This window comes from Panthera pardus, unplaced genomic scaffold (genome assembly GCF_024362965.1).
Source record: "Panthera pardus isolate Hobbes unplaced genomic scaffold, ASM2436296v1 HiC_scaffold_25, whole genome shotgun sequence".
Taxonomy (NCBI): domain Eukaryota; kingdom Metazoa; phylum Chordata; class Mammalia; order Carnivora; family Felidae; genus Panthera; species Panthera pardus.
Genome location: NW_026526821.1, coordinates 87,274,776 through 87,289,263, shown reverse-complemented (window position 1 = coordinate 87,289,263; position 14,488 = coordinate 87,274,776). Strand labels below are relative to the sequence as shown.

Genomic DNA, 14,488 nt, shown 5'->3' with positions numbered 1-14,488 from the left:
AGAGTTGGATGCCTAACTGACTGAGCCACCCAGGCACCCTTTCCTTTTTTCTTTTTTTTTTTTTAAATATGAAAAGGCTTTTTTCTTTCCCCACTTTTGAAAGACAAGTGTTTTTAAAATAAACAGTCTTTCCTTCTTAAAGCTACAGTGGACAAACAGCAGCAGAAGTACAAAGGATAAATGAGGACCAATACTTCACCTAGATATTGGGGGCAAGAGGGAATGGTGGAGATGGTCTAAGTGGAGAGCACATGCCTCTCTAAAAGGGCCAGGTGCTCTCCAGCTCCAGCATATTGCAGCCATGTACTAATGGAATTAATCTCAGTGTTCTCAAAGCTTCCAAGTCTTTAAACACTGGAAACGCAGATTGTGCTTGTGTGTATGTGAAGCTGCTTTATTTCAAAGTGTTGGCAACTAATTTAAAAACATATAAAACACTGTGAGGGCCCAACAACTGTTCAAAGCCCATTAATTTGGGACACCTTTCCCTCCATCCACCCTCCCCTAACCCATCGTGAGATTGAAGTCCTACCGACATCAATCTATATTCTTAGTAAAACTAGTAAAGCAAACAGTAGTCTTTTCACCAAAAAAGGCCACCCCTCTTTGGCTGGAGCTTCACAGTCTTCTACCAAACCTTGGTTAACTGCCCAGAACTCCCAGTTACATCTAAAAAGGCTAAGCTTTTTGTTTTTGCTGTTTTAATGCCCTTACCTCCTAACTTTTTGTCATCCAAACTGCCTTTGTTGTAAGAAAACTGAGCCCAAAATGGAGCTGTAAACTTGTAAACTATGCCCAAAGAGATAAACAAACAAACAAATAAATAATTTGTCATCTGGGATGAGAAATTCTTATTTTTTTTAATTTATTTATTTAAATTCAAGTTACTTAACATGCAGTATAGTATTGGTTCCAGGAGTAGAACCCAGTGATTGGGATGAGAAATTCTTGTTCTGTTTCTGTAGCCTGTTTGTGTCAAAACTCTTAAATACATGGTTCATATCCTATCTCTTTACTTGAGAAGCAATAGCCATTCCATCTGTCTTCTTGAAAAGTGAAAAAACCTATAGAACAAAAATGCCCAAACAACTATGTCATTTAAAATAAAGAATGGAGGGGCACCTGAGTGGCTCCGTTGGTTAAGCATCCAACTCTTGATTTCATCTCAGGTCATGATCTCACAGTTTGTGAGATTGAGCCCCAAGTAGGGCTCTGTGCTGACAGTAAGGAGTCTGCTTGGGAGTCTCTGTCTCCCTCTCTCTCTCTTCCTCCCCCATTCACACTCTTACATACTCTCTCTCAAAAATAAATAAATAAATATTTAAAAAATAAAGAATGGATGAAAAATTCTTTTAATTTTTTCTTTTTTGAGAGAGAAAGAGAGAGAGCACAAGCAGGGGAGGAGCAGAGAGAGAGAGAGGGAGGGAGAGAGAATCCCAAGCAGGCTCTCCCTACTGTCAGTGTGGAGCTAGAACTCACAAACCATGAGATCATAAACTGAGCTGAAACCAAGAGTTGGAGGCTTAACTAACTCTACATGAAAAAAATTTTAAGGAGGTAAAGCTTTTATGTGTCATATTCTCCAATCATTCAATAAAATTTCACATAATGAAAGGATTTCAAAATTCATAAATACTTGGAAATTAACACACTACTAAATAATCTTTGGATCAACGAAATCAAAACCAAAATTACAAACCATTTAAAAGGTGATGAAAAGGAGAAAATTTTAGACCAATGAGCTACCACTCTAGGAGCTAAAATAGTCCTCAGAGTAAATTTTAAAGCCTTAAATGCCTTCATCATTAAATAGGCCTTTAAAAAAATGTAAAGGAATTGTTATTCAAAGGAAGGAAAAGGATAAAAAGGAAAAAAACAGTACGAAGCAGGAATTAATACAGATGAACTTAAGGGTCGCTTTTAAAAATAATAGCAAGGATATATAAATACAAAATCTTGTTCTCTGAAGGACAATAAAACAAAACTCTGAAGAAAAAAAACCTCTGGTTTTGGCAGAGTGGAAGAGGAAGAGGGTTGAATAAAAATGCATAGGATCAGAAATAAGAAAAGAGATACCAAAGAACTTTAGTAACCTGCAAGAGAATGTTACATGCAACTCCACAGCAACAAACGTAAAAGCCAAAAGAAAATGAATGACATGTTAGCGAGGTACAAATTATAAAAATTGACTACAGAAGTAATAGAAAATCTGAATAGATGAGTGACCATAAAAGAGAAAAACTCATGTGTGTTGTAATTATATGATAGGTATATATGAGCATGAAGAAAAGAATAGCAAACAATAAAATTGCTACACACACACACACACACACACATTGCTAATATTGTATACATTACATTGCTAATGTAAGATGACACTGCTCAGATGTGCAACATAAGAGGGGAAAGATTAACCAAAATGTGACTATTAAAAAATGTCAGTATGATCTCATATATGTAAAATTAAACATATACATGTGTATATACAGAAAGAGGTGTATGAAAGGCTGATAAGCAGAATTTTCATGGTGGTTACATTAAGATAAAGGGATGAGATGAAGGGATATCCCTATCTACAGATGCACGTTTCATTCCCATCTTCCTTGGCCCTGGTGTCGGCAAACACCGAGAGTGGAGGGTGAGGGGAGGAGAGTACTGATGAACTGGTTTTCTTTTCAAAGTCATCTCCATTGTTTTAAGGAAGTGCTGCTCAAACGTGAACACACACCAGAATCAGCCAATGCACTTGGTAAAACAGATTACTGGGCCCCACCCCTTAGAGTTTCTGAATTAGTAGGTCTGAGGTGAGGCTCACGAATTTGCATTTTTAATCAGTTCCCAGGGGATACTGATACTGCTGCCTCAGGGACCATATTTTGGGAATCACCGTCCTAAGAAAACTTTATCAATATTCTAAAAGATTGTTAAAATTGCTTTGGTCTCCTATTCTTTTTTGCTGTTTTAATTTTTATATTACCATTTTATTGAAATGTTGAGAATTCTTAAATATTGTCTTTTCAAGTTTCTGAAATGTAGCTTAAAGTGTTCATTGTAATAATAGCAATTACCATCTGACAGTACAGATTAGGCAATGTGTTCAATAATTCACTACATTACCTCATTTAGTCCTCATAAATCCCTGTGAGGTAGGTACTATTATTAGACCAATTTTACAGATGAGGGAACTGAATTTAGAGGACTGTGCACTCTTAGTACTCTATTGCAATAAAACTAATGGTTAAAAAAAAACAACAAAACAAAACTACAGCAATATTTGCTAGCAAACTAGCAATATTTGTAATGAGATAAAGCATGATGACACCTTCATTCAATGATTATGAGGTATCACCTAGAGGTGCCCAAATTTTGTTTCAAACAATGCTAATATTTATACAATTTGCAGTTCTGGCCATCATAAGGAGTTCATAGATGGCAAAGGGTAAATAACATTTGTATACTCATTGCTAAACAGACCTGGGTGACATGGAAATAAGAGAATTTTTTTTTTTTTAATTTCTAAGCAGTTTTGAAAAAATGGGATCCATATTTGTTAGAATATGGGCTAAGCTGCTACAACAATGGCCCCAAAATAAGACAGCTCAAATAAAATCAGAGTACGTTTCATTCCCAATTCGTTGTCATAGGCTATTAGCTTTGATCTGCGATGCTAAGCTCCCAGTTCCTTCTGTCTTGTCACTCACATTGTCTTCGTCTGCATAGTTGAAGTTAGCTCACCACACAAGTCTGCCTTCCAGTCCATGTGCAGAAAGATAGAGAAGGAGGGGACAGCAAACTCAATCCTTTGAAAGCATGCTTTCTCAACAAGGGCAATATCACCTCTAAGGGGGCAAATGCTGATTCTTGAGGGATAGAAGGGCAAAACAATGTTACTCTTTTTATGGATAAAGCACATATATTCATATAAAGTGCACAAGCAGATATACAATATATGAAAAGTTTATGGCAGAAATTGGAGGGGGGTGGGTGGAAGACCTTAAAAGGCTCAAGGCAGTGATAATAAAAGAAGATTGAGAACATCTGTGTTAAAGGCAAGCACAAAAAGTTGCACACATCTCTTCTGCTCCCAAGAACTTAGTCACAAAGATAAACCTAGTTGCTAGGGAATCTAGGAGATAGATTCTAGCTGGGTGGCTACTGGCCCAGAGTAAACTCAATTTCTTCCTATTTGAGCCTCTCCATCAGGCGGCTTGAGTGTTCTCATGACATGACAGTTGATTTCTCTCAGAGAATCCAAGAAACTACAGTGGAAGTAGCAATGTCTTTTACGACCAAGTCTTGGAATCCACACACTGCCATGTCTACTACATATACATAGCTATACAGATCAATCCTGATGTAATGTGGGAGGAACCTACATAAGGGTGTGAATAACCAGGAGGCTAGATCTGGGGATCATCTAGGAGATTGGCTTTTTATTTGGAAGTATAAACAGAAGTTTTCACGTTTGTATAACTGAAAAAATCATTTTGGTTAAATTCTACTTTTCCTTCAAGGCCCTGATGAAATGATAACTTCCTAGCCAGACTTCATTGCTTCCTCCTTTGTGATTCTAAATCACATCATTCTCATCTCTGGTGCAGTACCTATTACACTGTATAATGACTCACTATGTACAAGGCTGTCTCTCCAATGAGAACACAAAACTGAGGTTTACTTATTTTGATGCCTTCCAAATTCACAACAGTGTTGAACTTAAAAATATATATATATATTTCAGCCACTGTCAGTTCCTGGTGGGGAAACCAGCCTGGGACCAAGGTAAGAAGCCTTCTAAATTATCTATTTAGCTCACCACTGATTTGCCTTATACACCTAAACAACATGTGTAAAACAAACCCAGAATACAAATTTATTCATTTCCATGAGAGGTTTAACTTCTCTGTTGACCAGAATTTTCATATAGATAACTTTATAGGAGCAGGCAAATTAAAATCTAAAATCTAGAGATCGAGATGAGTTTTATAGGAGAAAGTGTGTGCTTCAATGGAAAGCAATCTTTGTTTAGATCACACCTTTCCAGATTATCCGATTCCAGCCTTGCATTGCGGTTGAACTATCATACTTTATTAGTTTGTACTGAAGGAAAGCTAGAGGGATGTAAAATAACTCTTGCTTCTAGGCATGTAAATTCTGTCTGGGGGAGGTTCAAGTGACTCCTCTCTACTATGAAAGAGGCTAGCTCTGCTTTCATTTACACATTCATTTCCATTTTCCCCGATCTGTAAATATGTTTGTTCTCTGGCTTCTACCTTTGGACTGGTTGTAACATCTTACTGGTTCCCTCATTTAATTAATGAGTTCAATAAAATAACATTTATTTTATATTTGTGTGAGAATCGTGATTTTACCTATTCTTTAAAAATGTCCTTCAACGGCCCATATATACAGGCCAGGAGGGATTGGTTGGGTGATCTTAACCAAACTAAAAAGGCACAGACTGGAATTATACAAACCTGGCTTCAAATCCTGACTCTGAAGAGCGAGAGGCCACTGCACTTTGCACCCTGAGAGACATGCCATTCACGCTGCAGTTTCTGTGAATGGTGCCCCCCTGCAAAGCACTTGGCACAGGTCTGCATTGCATACATGGCAGTGCCCCTTCCACCGCAAGAGCAATTTGTGTGCATGGCGTGTGTCTTAGCAGAGAGCCTGTGCTTTGTCTTTGCCTTGGTGACAGATGAGATGTTTTATGAACCAACAATACACGTATTTGTGCTTAACTGTCATAATTAAGCAAACAGCATGGGAGTAAAAACGAATAAGGGAAAGAGATAAGAATGGCTTTTAAATGTTAATAGCTTTGGTCAGCACTGTCCAACAGAAAGTGTTTGGTTTTTTTTTAACGTTTATTTATTTTTGAGACAGAGAGAGACAGAGCATGAATGGGGGAGGGTCAGAGAGAGAGGGAGACAGAGAATCTGAAACAGGCTCCAGGCTCTGAGCGGTCAGCACAGAGCCCGACGCGGGGCTCGAACTCACCAACGCGAGATCATGACCTGAGCCGAAGTTGGAAGCTTAACCGACTGACCCACCCAGGCGCCCCCAGAAAGTTTTTTAGTGATGGAAATGTTCTTGATCTGTGTTGTCCAATAGAATGGTCACCACCTACACGTGGTTATTGAGCATTTGAAATGTTATTAGTGTGACTGAGGAACTGAAGTTTTAATTTTAATTTAATTTTAATTAACATTTAATATATGTAGCTAGTGGCTACCATACTGGACAAAACTAGTGTTGATACCAGTAGAAAGACATACTTCTAGACTCAGAAAAATGAGAGATGTAGGTTTCTCAAGCTTTTTTGGTGCAAAGACCCACATATTTAAAAAGCACTGACAAGATTTCATTTTTTATGGCTGAGTAATATTCCCTTGTATATATATACCACATCTTTTTTTTAAGTTTATTTATTTATTTTGAGAGGGAGAGAGCATGCAGATGGGGCACAGAGAGAGAATGAGAGAGTGTGAAAGAGAATCCCAAGAAGGCTTTGCACCATCAGCACAGAGCCCAATGAGGGGCTCAAACCCACAAATTGCTAGACCATGACCGGAGCCGAAATCAATAGTTGGATGCTCAACAAACTGAGCCACCCAGGTGCCCCTACCACATCTTCTTTATCCATTCATCTATCAGTGGACACCTCGGTTGCTTCTATATCTTGGCTACTGTAAATAATGCTGCAATAGGGGAAATGGGTGAAATAGATAAAGGGGATTAAGAGTTACAAACTTCCAGTTATAGGATAAATAAGTCACAGAGATGAAAAATACATCAAAGGGAATATAGTCAATAATACTGTAATGACATTGTATGGTAACATATGGTGACTATAGGTATGGTGAGCATGGAATAATGTGTAGAATTGGCAAATCAACATGTTGTACACCTGAAACTAATATAATATTGTGCCAATTATATTTCAATAATAAAAAAATTGCAACACACACAAAAGTAATAAAAAAATAAAAAATAAAAACCATTGGGACTCCAAAGAACTTTTATTTCTGTGGGTTATATCTACCAATAATTATTATCCTAAGAAAAATAGAAATTTAGAGATATTTATTAGTCCTTACCCCATTAGTCCTACTGGGGTCCTAATAGAAATATTTATTAGTCCTAAACCCATTATTTTTATGGAAAAATAGCTATATTTTCCAAAACAAAAGAATTCTCATAGCAGGCCTAAGACCGCTATCCTTTGAAAGGCCTGTTTGCAAGGTTAACCCTTAGCTGGTATCTGAGGATCTTGATTTCAGAAAGGTTCCCACCATTCCATAACTGATAAGAGTTGTTTAATATGACTGAACATAGTCTGCACAAACAATGTAGTTTATGCTGAACAGCTGCTTTCCTTCTGATAGTCTGGAATTTTGGTACTGCTATGCAGACGGTGCCTATGTAAGCAGTCTCCAATAAAAACCTTGAGCATGGAGTCTCTAACGAGCTCCCTTGTGAGACAAAACTTCACACATGTCACAATGCCATAATGAAGGAATTAAGCACATCCTGCTTGACTCCACTCGAAGAGGATTCTGGGAGGTTTCTGCCTTGTTTCCTCTGGACTTCACGCCACGTTCTTTTTCCTTTTGCTGATTTTGCTTTAAAGACTTTCATGGAAATAAATCATAGCTATGAGCATGACCATATGCTGAGTCCAATGAGTCTTCCTAGTGAATCACTGAAACTCGAGGTGATCTTGGGGACTCTTTACACAGTCCCCTTCATTGGCCCTGCTCCCAGAATATCAAAACGCAGGATTATATCCCACACTGCAGAGGACTGGAGACTTCTCCCTGAAGAAACTGAAAAATGAAGAGAAAAAAGGACTGCAAAGGGTAGAAACAATGAAAAAAGCAAAGGAAATTCCAAAAGTAAAACTACAATTAATATATTTAAAACAATAAGAAAACATATTGCATTTATGAAGAGTAGGAAGCTATAAAAACAAGAAATCAGAGAATAAGGAAGAAAATCCAATAAAATGGAATTCTGAAAAAAATGGCTAGAAGATAGAGTTGAAAACCTGCCCAGAGCAGTTAGGGGTAGAAAAAGAGAGAAAGAGATGAAAAACAAAAGAAAGAAGGAGACTGAAGGATCAATCCAAAATCCAACCAAAAAAAAAGAGAACGGAATAAATGGAAAGAAAGAAATTAGTAAAGTAAATTTCACCACACCACACAAAAAAGAGGCCTCAGGTTGAAAGAGCTCACCAAGTGCAGACCACAGTGAATGAAAAAAGGAATCACCCCAATGTCACCAAATCATCAGATTTCAGGATACCAGAGAGAAGATTCTAAAAAGCTTTCTTTTGGAAAGGAAAAACAACATAAAGGGATACACAACATAATGATATCAGATTCCTTCACAGTAATACTGACAACAGACACTTTAAAATTAAATCTTAACCATTCTGAGGAAATTCATACTCAGCCAAACTGCAATTCAACACCTCAGCCATGAAGAAAAACACTTTAAGATATGCAAAGACATTGAAAATGTACCTTCTCTCAGCAAGTAAATGGACTAAGTGCTTGAGTAAAATGACTGAGTCAACCAAACCAGGACCTAGGTAAGAGGATCCAAACCAGGAGAGAGGGGAAACAGGACTACAGCTATACACTGAACCTAGAGAACTTTATCTTCTAGTCTTTCTATTCAGAATTCCATTTTAGCTATCATATTTCCAATTTCATAGAACACTTTCTTGTTCTCTAATTGTTTCTTTCCATAGCATCCAAATCCTATTTTCTGGGTACAATCCCCTTTTTTTATCTCTTTAAAAATACTAATCTTTAGGTTGGTTGCAAACCTAGAAACAGAGCAGATGTATGTGAAGAACGAGACCTATGAGAAAGAAGTCTTAAGAGAAAAAAATGAAGTTGATAGATTCTTGCATTTGCTTGAGCACTTAACAGCATTTGAGTACTTGGGAAAAACCACAGATTGATAGAAAATTAGGTAAATGAAAAAAGCAATCTTACCTTACCCTTGGCTCAAAGGCTAATCATATTTACCTAATCACAATAATATAAAACCTATTGATTTAACTAATTACTGAGATAAAATCTCAATTGAGAGGATGGAGGAAGTAGAAGTAAATAGAGAGTATAGGAGTTAAATCCTTACCATAATGTATCAATTCTCATTTTATAAAAAAATTAAATGATATCTAAATCATTTAAGTCAAGAAGTAGTTATAAAGTACTTACACTTTAAGACTTGAAGAGGTAAATACTAGAAGAAAAAATTAAGAGCTGAAAGTAGTTGCCCCAAAGGAGAAAAACAAGGACTTAGGAGGAATGAACGTGTGTCTCATATTTTTGTGGCAAATTTTTAAGAATTACTTTATTTTGTTCAATGATATATATGTATTACTTTGATTTTAAAGTGAAATTTAAAAAACAATTCGATGATAATTAAACCAGAAGCTTTTACAGTTCCATATGCCAAGTTCAAGTACACTATGTTGTTTCCTCTTCACTCAGCAAGAGCACCTTGTGCTCAACACCCAACCAATAAGAAAACTCTTAAATGATTTGAATAAAGTACTTCTTTCTTTATACTCTCTCTTTTTTTTTTTTTAACGTTTATTTATTTTTGAGACAGAGAGAGACAGAGCATGAATGGGGGAGGGACAGAGAGAGAGGGAGACACAGAATCGGAAGCAGGCTCCAGGCTCTGAGCCATCAGCCCAGAGCCTGACGCGGGGCTCGGACTCACAGACCGTGAGATCGTGACCTGAGCTGAAGTCGGATGCTTAACCTACTGAGCCACCCAGGCACCCCTCTTTATACTCTCTTTATGTTCTAGGCACTTTTTTGAAAAAACCCTTTGTTGAGGATGCTCTCTATGTACTGGTATGAAAAAATCTCCATGATACACTGTCAAGTGATAAAAGCAAAGAAAAAAAAATGACCACTATATCCAAGAGGGGAAAAATGTAGATCTGTTATGGCTTGGATATGCATAAAATATCTCTAGAATGATAAGCAGTAAACTAGTATTAATGCTTATCCAGGGTAGGTGAATTGGAGAAATGAGAATTGAGTTGATAAGGAATAGGGGAAGAGGGAGACTTTCCATTGTACACCTTTTTTTTACATTTTGATCTTCAACCCTATAAAACCATTGCCTACTCAAAAAAATTTTTTTTTTTACTTTCAAGTCATACCTCTTTTTATTGGTACAAAATTACAATCTTATCACACATTGAACTTGCACACATTTACACGCCAACTTGAAAATTAATTACCAGGCTTTTAATCATCACAACAATAAATCTATTAACCTATGTTAAGATTACAAAGGCCAAATAAGATAGAAAGAGTAAACCTGTGGATAAGCAGGGACATATGGATAATCCCCATTCAACTCCAGGGATTTGATGATTATTTCAAAGACAGAATGGTTTCAATGCCTAGGTATGTAAATATAGTCTTTGCTTTCTTCCTTCTTTATTTTTTTAATTTTTTTTAACGTTTATTTATTTTTGAGACAGAGAGAGACAGAGCATGAACGAGGGAGGGTCAGAGAGAGGGAGACACAGAATTGGAAACAGGCTCCAGGCTCTGAGCTGTCAGCACAGAGCCGGATGCGGGGCTCGAACCCACGGACCGCGAGATCGTGACTTGAGCCGAAGTCGGGGGCTTAACCGACTGAGCCACCCAGGCGCCCCAACTTTCTTCCTGCTTTAAACGTAGCTCAAGGGTTTTTAAATTTTACAGTGCAGGAGATTTTCTCCCAAACTGACAAGGCTGAATATTCAATCAAACATAATTTTTACTACACATCAGAATCTTATACTTCTTTATTTTTTTAATGTTTATTTTTGAGAGAGAAAGAGAGCACAAGCAGGGAAGGGGCAGAGAGAAAGGGAGACAGAATCGGAAGCAGGCTCTGGCTCTGAGCTATCAGCACAGAGCCCGACGGGGGCCCAAAGTCACTGACTGCAAGATCATGACCTGGGCAGAAGTCAGATGCTTAATGGACTGAGCCACCCAGCCACCCCAGAATCTTCTTATATTTCTTTTAACCAAAAGGGGAAAATATTCATACTTTTTAATATTCTTTTTTACCCTATCATATTATGACCATCTTTTGATTTTGTCAGATTTCTTCTACAACATGATTAGTAATGGCTGCATAAGTTAACATTATATTAATATATTAATTAATACATTATATATTAAGTATTCCATTGTATCGATGTTCTCTGACTTAAATTATTTTACCATTTCCCTATTTTGGGACATTGAGTGTTTCCAAAGTTTCACCATCATAAGCTAAATCACAACAAACATCCCAGTAACTAACCCTATGTACATATCCATTATTATTTTCTTAGAATAAATTCCCAGAGGTAGGATTCCTGGGTCAAAATGTAGCTAAAAATTCAAGAATTGTAACAACTATGGGCAAAATGCCCTCCAAAAACCTACGTGACTGTTAATGGGAAATTATATTTATAAGGTACTTAAGGGAAAAGACAAGAGGATACTTAACTGATTCAATCTGTGAGTCTTCAGGTACCCCCCCAATGAAGCCCCAAATCTCAAACTGTAAAATGTTGCACAGGTAACATGTGAAAAAGTAAAACAAAAAAAGAGGGTGATGAACCTTGATATTAAAACCATAGCTTTCACATGTATGCTGCAAGAAATGTAAAGGCTTCAGAGAAAGAGGAAAAAGAACTCTTAGCAATGACACATCACTGAAAAATGGCAGACGCAAGTTCTCAAAGCTTTCCAATTTAATGTCATTTTAAAAGGCCATCATAGGGGCACCTGGGTGGCTCAGTCGGTTAAGCGTCCGACTTCCGCTCAGGTCATGATCTCGCAGTCCGTGAGTTCGAGCCCCGCGTCGGGCTCTGTGCTGACAGCTCAGAGCCTGGAGCCTGTTTCGGATTCTGTGTCTCCCTCTCTCTCTGCCCCTCCCCTATTCACGCTCTGTCTCTCTCTGTCTCAAAAATAAATAAACATTAAAAAAAATTAAAATAAAATAAAATAAAAGGCCATCATATTAACTGTTAGTAGTTATCATAGTCAAAATTATTAAAGCACTTTATCAGTACATCCATATCTTGAAGGAGAAAATGCCATAATAGTTTCTGTTGGTGTTGACATTTCAATGGAGAAAAGTTAGCATTTTAATACAACCTATAAGCCCTCACTCCCTGAAGTTGTATATTCAACACCATAATTTAACACCATTCAAAATTTGGAACCTGAATACGTAGTTGTGGGTCAAAGTAGGTCTAAGTAAATTGAGAAAAAATAATCTTTCCAAATCAATGACTCAAAACACAATATGTGGGTTTTCCTTTCACTTTTCTATATTTTGCAAAATTTCCTTAATGAAAGAAAGTATATAAACATAAATTAAGGAAGCCCAAACTTATTATTTAGGAAACAAAAGTGTCAGTGTTGCATTCAAACTATCATCCTGACATCAAGAAGTATTTTTGGATGAGATAGATCATATTATACAATTCTAGAAATCATAAGAACAAAATGTAACTTTCTTAAAAAAGAGCAACCCCAACAAATTCTATAAACCATACTATTCTCATAGATCAGAACTGAATAAGTTTTGTTCACCACAACAAAACATCCCCAGATGCAAAAGGTAAAGAATTACTGCATGTGATAGCTCGCTCACTTCCCCTCTCTAAAATAAAATAAAATAAAATAAAATAAAATAAAATAAAATAAAATAAAATAAAATAAAATACACTTAAAGTTAAAATAAGAAGTCCCTAAGAATCCTGATGACTAGGGACAGCAAAACACTACCCAAGTCTTTAAAGCATATGCAAAAACAGATATACAGAAAAGATGAATTAAGGATGCCTTTTGATTTTACAAGACAATTCACAGTATCATTCACAATTTTAAAGGATTCTTTAAAGTACTTACACTTTTCCTAATTACTAAATAAAATAGAGGTATTTTTATTTTCCAACCCCCTAAAAAGAACAATAATTACAGTATTCTCCAATCTCCAATATGCCCTCATTTTTAAAAACCCCATAATCCTTGGAAGACAGCAGACTAAATTCCAGCACTTTTATACCAAGCCAGGAATTCCTTTTTCCTAATCCTTACGGAATAAGAAATAGACACGCCTTTTCAACTCAAACTAACCAACCGGGTCTTGGGAAAGAGCAAAGCAAGCTGAAACAATGTCACCAGAACTTGGACTTAGAAAAAAGTGCCAAGAAGCATGACAACACTGGACGTTCCGTTCTGCAAAATGTCAATCATTCTCCACTCCCGACTCCCATCAACTCGCACAAACGCCGCAAAGATTGGGAGAGGGCAGTATAGTACTGGTACTGGGTTGTCAGAACAATTCACCTAAAAACTAAGCGTCCGTTCAACCTGCTCCAGCGAGAGGACCGGAGGCCGACCCAGGCCACAGGGAGAAAAGAGCAGATACTGGTACGAAGAGCAGCCCCGCCCCCCCCCCCCCCCCCCCCCCAAGGCTGGAACGTGAACAGTGTCCTAACAGGTATGCAGCGCGCCTCTCTGGAGACTCTTGGAACGTACAAATCGCTGCAATAAACAGCCGGTGGGGCGGGCGTCCTCTCGCCCTCCTGGGGCGGCGCGACAGCCTCTCGGCTCGGGGACAGCCCGGAGTCCGCAGGCCAAGCGGGCTCCGGGGCGTGGCCGATTCCCCTCAGCTATCAAGTGGGCTGGGGGCGGGACCGCACTCGCTATTTACACCATTCCAAAGTCTGGAACCTGGGTATGCAGTTGTGGGTGAAAGCAAGCCTAAGCAAACTGAAAAACCAAAATCCCTCAAAACAGATGACTCAAAAAAAAAAAAAAATTGATGACTCAAAACACTATGTATGGTTTCTTTTATTTTTCTGTACTTGAGAAATTCCTTTCATTAAGTAATCTATTACTCTAAAATAAAAAAGCTCAAACTTACTATTTAGGAAACAAAAGTGTCAATGTTGCATTCAAATGACTACTACCCTGATATCAAAAACTATTTTTGGACGGAGATACAGCGTATTATGCAATTCTACAACGTAATTTTTTTTTTTTTTAAGAGCAACCTTTTAAAAGAGCCGGAGCTCGTCCGCGCGGTTTCTCTGATTGAGAAGCGAACACCACATGCTATTGGAAGACTCCTCACCACCGCCCCGTGCCCTGCAGCGTAAAGGACCATTTACTAAAGAGTGGTCTCCCAAGCCTCGCCCGCACAGCGCCGCGTCCACAGAGCCTGTCCAGACACGGGGGGATTGCTGCTGGGACCGCGAAGCCGAGCGACAAGTGCCGGAGAGGCGTCCCACGGATATTCGCAGATCCGCTGGCGCCTCCGCGCACACAACTTGAACAGTGCTGAAGACCGGCCTACTGAGGAGTGACAGTCACGGGGGAGCGGGAGGCCCGGGGCGGGGGGATAGGAAGGGAAGCGGAATCTGGACCCGCACCCCGCGACACGAGGATGC

At 38.2% G+C, this 14,488-nt stretch overlaps 1 protein-coding gene across 8 annotated transcripts in view; it reads right to left on the bottom strand.

Moving 5' to 3' along the window:
* The window catches only part of ZNF638 (zinc finger protein 638), a 136,592-nt gene that overhangs the window by 121,846 nt on the left and 258 nt on the right, over positions 1 to 14,488 (bottom strand). The window lies entirely within an intron of this gene.